Here is a 6992-nt window from a genome sequence, read left to right as displayed (position 1 = left end):
GTGAATCGAGTAATGAGCTGAGATAGGTTTAGGATTTGTTGTTGCTATGGTTATCTTTGTTCCACTATAGGTTTTATAGTTTCTAACAATACCTGTGCTTATGGTGGGGTGACAGAGGGCTTTTCTCAATGTTTTTTGTTCTACCCTCACCTTTTATCTGTCCCTTTATGCCTGTGCCGAAGAGTGGGCTTCTCTCCACACTCTTGCCCTGCACCCATGGGTGGACGGCTGTTCCTTTGTTATCACTGCTTATTCCAGTTGGTGGAAGGCAGGATTAGTTATCAGTTGTCCTGGTCCATCTCCTGTCTTTGGTAGGGCCTGTGTGCCTGGTTCTCAAGCACTGAGCTTTTTCATCATTTCTTCCCCTTTTCCCTGTGGAACTGAGCTTTGCCTTGTGTTTTGGGCAGGTCTTTTTGGGGACCGAGTTTCCTACTTCTTCCTAATGTATTGGCTTGGGTCCCTAGTCACAGTAGCATTTCCTGTCCCTTCCCTAGGTGTAGACTGACTTTTATAAAGCATCATTCCCCAGCAACAATGTGTCTTTACGTGTGTCCTAGGGGTGGCAAAGTTTTCCGTTCAGGCTCCAGATGCTTACTTTGTTTGCTCCCTGTGAGAGAAGTGTGTGTGTAGAGCAGCTTCCTGACTCTCTTGCCAGAACAGCTGATCCCCTCCTGTTCATCTGTCCCACAGAGAGAGACACTCTCTGGGCTCCTTCCCTTGCCCCTCAGTTCTCATGTGCATCCACTGACAGTCCAAGAAAAATAGCCTGTGAGTGAGAGGAACTCCTTTTGTGTCTGGGGTGTCTGGAGTTTCTTTAGTGTCATTCTTGCACCCACACAGTATTTAACAAGCCATTGAAATTTTAGCTGATTCCTTTTCATCTATGTATATCACAGCCAGTCCTTACTCCCGTGTTTTGCTTCTGGTTTGCCACTTCGCACATATTTGCAAGAATCTGTACCTCTATAGATTTCAGGATAGGTTATGATTTGTAGTTTTTTCAACTTTTTTTTTTTTTCATTGTAGCATTGTATAGTAGTGACACTCTTTCTAGATTTCTATGTCCTAGGAGGAAATGGAACAACAGTGTATATTTTCAGAATCTAAGTTGGGTGTAATTAATAGTAGATTCACCTGCAAGGATGTGTTGATTAATCTCTCTGGGCCTTATTTATTCCAACATTAGAGTGGAGGGTGGGTAGTGTAATGTTTTGTACTTGTTTGAAAATAAACAAATATAGTGTAAATTACAGGCTATTCTATGATGTCAGTAGGAAAAAATTAAAATTTACATAGATTCTTATGGAGTAAAGCATTCTAAAATGTGAGAGCTGGAATATATGATATCTCAATTTTGCATTATTAGGGCACACTGATTCAACATGCAGGAGGGTCAGTGTTCTCCAGCAATTCAGGAAAATGAGGATTGTTGGCTCTAATGAGTGATAATATGAAATTAACCCGGGTGTTATGAAAACCATAGGACATGGTGTAATTGAAAACTCCTTTTTAATCTCTGTCTATGTATATATTTGAATTGGTCTTCAAATATGGCACTATGTGTTAGACTCTCCTTCATAAATTTAACAATCTAACTGTACTGCTCTTCTGTGTCTTCCACTGCAATCACTGTAACAGAACTGGAATCTTCTATGACAAGATCAAGTATTTTATTTTTAAAGTGCATAAACGCATGCCTCACAGAAATTTCTTCTCTGTGTGTGAGGTGGGAAAACAACTTTACCCACTCTACATTGACTAGAATATACCCTTCCATGGAGAAATATAATACCCTTTTGACATTATACTTTTTCTGATAATAAATGAAATTATTATTAGCAAACGCTCAAATGATAGCAATATCTAAATTTTAAATTTACATCAGTTGGTCCTATTTGCTTTGATAAGAATCCATAACTACCACCCAGACCAATTTATGTGATGCTTGGTAAGATGATAGCTTTACATTTAAGTCATAGATGGCAACCATCTCAGTGAATGATCTAATGTCTTTCTGTTGAGATAGCAAAAGGAGCTATAGAACAAAAATCATGCTCAATAAGAAACATTTCCTTTCCCTCTCTCTCTTTTTTTTTTCTTTTTGGCTATTCCTCTTCTACCCCTGAGGTAGATTGAATGATAATTAAGCACCTAGGATAGGCCAAATACCAAAAGAATTATTCTTTAAAATTGCACATTTACCTTATATACTATAAATCTTTCAACTTTCCCTCAGAGGAAAACTTAAATTCAACACATTCATATATTTCTGGAAGAAGGAAATGAAAATTAGCATATTCCTGCTATTACACTTTTGAAATGAAAGCTTTCTCTATAATTTCAGAATGGGTGAATATCCAATGACCACAATCAGTATTTGACATGAAATAGGAGTATTATATCAATATTGGAGAAATAAATTTCTATTAGGCAGAGTTCTGACAATAGATTTCATCCAGATGACAGTTTAGAAATTCAGCTCCTATATTTTCCAATTACTAGCTGTGCATCAAATACTACAGATGAGCGTGGAAAATCCCAGAAGTCTTTGGCATGTTATTAAAATCTAAGGTAAAATAGGTATATCAATCATACCTGACCTAACTTGAATAGCTGTGGAGAGGAATAACTTAAATGCTGAAGGATCTATTATTAACTGAGCTGATAATATTAACAGAATATCACCACATGTTATGGAAATATGGGTTGTAGTAATTCCCAAGGCTCAAAGCAAAAAAAAAAAAAAGACTCTTCTCATATGGAGGAAGTAAGATGTGCTGCTGTGGTATTGAGTGTTTTGGGGCATGCTGCCAAGAAGAAACTTGGTCTAAACCCTGTGGAGGGAGTTGCCGAATAGTGCATCATGGGAACATGGGGTCAGGCATGGCAGACTTTCAGCAGATGAGTGCTTTATTACATACACAACACAAAGGGTCCAAAAGAGCAGGGCAAAGATCCCCTCATGGCTGGTCTCCTGGTAAGGCCAACTCCTTGGGTCAGAGTCAGTAGATGACAACCCCATATACCCCACTTCCTCTGGGAGAGGAGAGACAAATCTGTGCCATTGGAGGCAGGGCATTTATACAACCAGGGGTAGGGGTCCTGCCACTGAGAGTTCTGCTCTGATAAGCAGCTACATCTGCTTGTTCCAGCTTTCCAGGTTTAGGGTAAGTTCAGGTCTTTTCATTAGAACTAACATCTCCCCTAGGAATGGAGCCATAGGAAACATCTGCACACAGTAGAAAAGGGGGGAGGGTAGGCTGGGAGATGTCACTAAGTGTGTCCCTTACTTACCCAGCAAGCACTGGAGCAGGTGATTAAAGACCCAGATTAAAGGACAATAGAGTCTCACATATTTATGAATTTCATTGCTTTTTAATTCCTTTCAGCTTTCGGATCTTTCCATCTAGTTTTTTTCTTTCTTTCTTTCTTTTTTTCTTTTCCTTCAGTGAGAAGAATACAGTTGAGTGCTTCCTTTAGGGTTCATAGGTGACAGTTTTTTCACGTGTTGTTTGTCTGAAAATTCATATTTATTCCATCCTTGTTCTGGAAATATATTTGTTCTGGGTTTGAAACTCTAGGTTGATAGTTATCTTTTTTCTGGCACCATTATCTACTGGCTTTTTTGGGTAAGGTAAGATGTCAGTCTTATTGCTGTTCCCATGGAGATAAATGTTCTTGGTTCTTGTTAGCGTTCTCTCGTTCTCTATTTATTTAGTTAGTTACTTTTGAATTTCTTGGTATCAGTTTCTTTTTATTTATCTTGCTTGGGGATGTGCTGAGTTTTTGAAGCTTTGACTCAATATCTTCCATTAGTTTCAGAAACTTCTCAGCCATTGATTTTTCCAATCTTAATCTGCCCCAATTGCAATCATCTCTCCTTTTGGGACTCTAAATATGTGTATTTAGTACCTTCTCCCTATAGCCTCTATATTTTTACCCTTCCTTCTGTATTCTGTGTCTTTTGTTCATCCATTCTGCCTTATGGTTATTTTCTTCTAACCTCAGTGAATCAAATCTACAGTAAATCCATCCACAGTGCTTTTTACTTCAGTTACTTATTTTTTTGTTGCTCTGTATTTTCTATTTAGGTTATTTTTATAATCTAATTTTTTGACATATTTTCAATATTGTCTTCAATCTTTCTGAGTATAATAAGCAGTTTCTGTTCCTCCTCCTCTCTTTTTATATCCCCTTTACTTTATAATCTCAATATAGAGCAAATCAATATACTTGATAATTTTTATAATTATTAATCACCTTTGATTCAAAGGAGGTACAAATTTAAATTTTCAGATTTTCTTAAACCAGTTATCATAAAAGTGTACAGAATAGAGTCTATGGAATACAAATAAAGCAGCATTCACAGAAAATTCTCAGCCTTACATGTTTACAGTAATACAATTGAAAGAATGAAAATAAAGTAACAAAACTACCAATTCAAAAAGCTTAGGGAGTGTCTTAGTGTCCTGGTGCTGTCTTAACAGTTGAGTATCACAAATTGAGTGGCTTAAAATAGCAGACATTTATTCTCACAGTTATGGAGGCTGAAAGTCTGAAATCAAGCGTTAGCAGGGACGTGCTGTCTCTGAAGCCTGTTGGGCTTCTGGCATTTGCCAGCCATCCTTGGTGTTTTTGCAGCACTACAAGCTCTGCCTCTGAAGTCACACACCATTCTCCCCTGTGCCTGTCTTAATTTTCCTCCCCTTCTAAGGACATCAGTCATATTTGTTTAGGACCCACTGAATCCAGTTTGGCCTCATCTTGACTAATCACATCTTCAAAGATTTTATGTCCCAATAACTTTGCATTCACAGTCCAGGGGTTAGGACTTGAACATATCTTGGGGACAGAATTCAACCTGAAACAGGGAGCAAAAGAGAAAACCAAAATAAAGCAGAAGGAAGAAATTTAGAAAGGCAAAATCAGAAAACAATGAGGGAAAAAAAGAGAAAAGTGGCAGGACTGCAAAACCAAGCAAAATGCTGGTTTTTAAAACTTTTAGCAAAATAGATGAGACACTATTTGTACCATTTTGCTTCTCAAAAATGGTAAAACATGGTTATACACATACCAACCTTATTATTGGAAAACAATGATGAGAACAAGGAAAAGTACAAAAAAAGACAGAGATTAACTTGAATAGGTCTCTGAAAATAAATTTGGAAATATAGGGGAAATTGATAATTTCTGAGGAAATTATAATATGCTAAAATTCACTCTAACTAGAAAAGACCAGTTTCTAGAGAAGCTGAGAAACCTTTCCAAGACCTTCTACATATCACCAGGCACAGAATTTTTCTCACAGGAATTGTATAAACCCTTGTAAGGCAGTTAGTTCCATTTTTACCTAAATTATTCCAGAGAAAAGAAAAATGGAGGAAAAAATTTAAATTCTGGTCATGAAACAAACACTAGTACTCCAGTCTGATGAAGATAGCAAACTAAAATGTTTTAGATAAATCATGCTTCCATAAAATTCTTAAGTAAAATATATGCAGACAGAATTCAGTAGTGTATTAAACAAATAATTCACCAATATAAATTGGGATTTATTCCAGGAATGTAAAAATGGCTCAATATTAGCAAACCAATAAATACTTCATTGTATTAATGCACCTAAAAAAAGTCTGATGATTACCTCTGTAGAGGCTGAACAGACCTTCAAAACTTTAAGCACTCAATCCTTATTAAAACACTCAATAAAATGGAAATTGAAGAAAAACTCTTTATCATGATAAAAAATATACATATTTAACTAGCTTAAAACTCAGGAACTTTCTTAATGGGAAAAATGCTAGGGGCTCTTCCACTTATCTTCTTAAAAATAAAGGATATCTATTTTGATTTTACATTTTGGATAATTTTACATTTATATTCATAGGTAAAAAATAGTATTACAGTAATTAGAATAGAAGATTTAAATTTTCTTTTAACTAATGATACAACAATATATTTGGAAGAAAATTGAAAATATAAATGATAAAAATTACTCAGAGAATTTCAAAAATTCAGCAAAAGTTTATAGGCTTCACATATTCCAGAAATTATATATAAATGTATAAATATGCATATGAGTGTGTATCTTTACAAACTATTTATATGTATAAACAAATAAAATGTTTGATGAATTCAAATGCATGTTTTACTGGAGCATAGATTTCTGGATGAGTCTGCATCTGGCTAAAGAACAGAGCATGACAAATTATCTCTTTATCATTGTAGTGTTAAATAAGATTACTACAGCATTTGACTGCCAGCACTCCAGTGTTGCTGTTTCTTATTCTCTTTAAATGCTTCTAATATCTCAGTATTTACATGACAAAATTTATATTTAATTTCTTCAGCACTAAAATGCATGATCTTATTGAGTTCATCTGGGCACACATTATTTGTGTGTTTTCTTGGTGTATAATTAATTCAAAAATCATTTTCACCAACACAGGGTCCGTTGCATGAGAATATATTCTAGAAGAATGATTGGTTCATCAAATCCAATTGTTGCATTACTATAAGGTGTACTAGTTAAATACTGGAGTTCACATTATTTAACATCATTTGATATTTGGAATTCTGTTTTGACTTCAGTTACTTTCTGTTTTTGATATGAAAACAAGATATTTTAAAAGTATGTCTACAATTATTTGTCACTAATTATGTTGGCAATTTGAAACCTGGAAAGAGCACATACACCTGTACACACCATACAGGATAGTAAGGCCGGGTGAGGACCGCCCAACAGGAGCACACACTGGGAAAATGTGGGGTTGGAACTTGATAATGGCAGGAAGATGCCCCTGCAAAAGCTGATCTTGGTTCCTTATTGACATTCGGACATATATGGTCTTCTAAATGTACACACATGAATGTACTCCATTGTCTCTAGTTAGAAACATTGTCTCTAAATTTTTGCTAAATATAATTCAAAGGATTTTCTTGCATATCATTATCCTACTCCAGAAAAAAAAAATTTTAGAAATAAAGCACAAAGT

This window comes from Choloepus didactylus, assembly GCF_015220235.1.
Source record: "Choloepus didactylus isolate mChoDid1 chromosome 5 unlocalized genomic scaffold, mChoDid1.pri SUPER_5_unloc1, whole genome shotgun sequence".
Classification (NCBI taxonomy): Eukaryota; Metazoa; Chordata; class Mammalia; order Pilosa; family Megalonychidae; genus Choloepus; species Choloepus didactylus.
The sequence above is the reverse complement of the archived record's forward strand: the minus strand, read 5'-3'. Positions refer to the sequence as shown.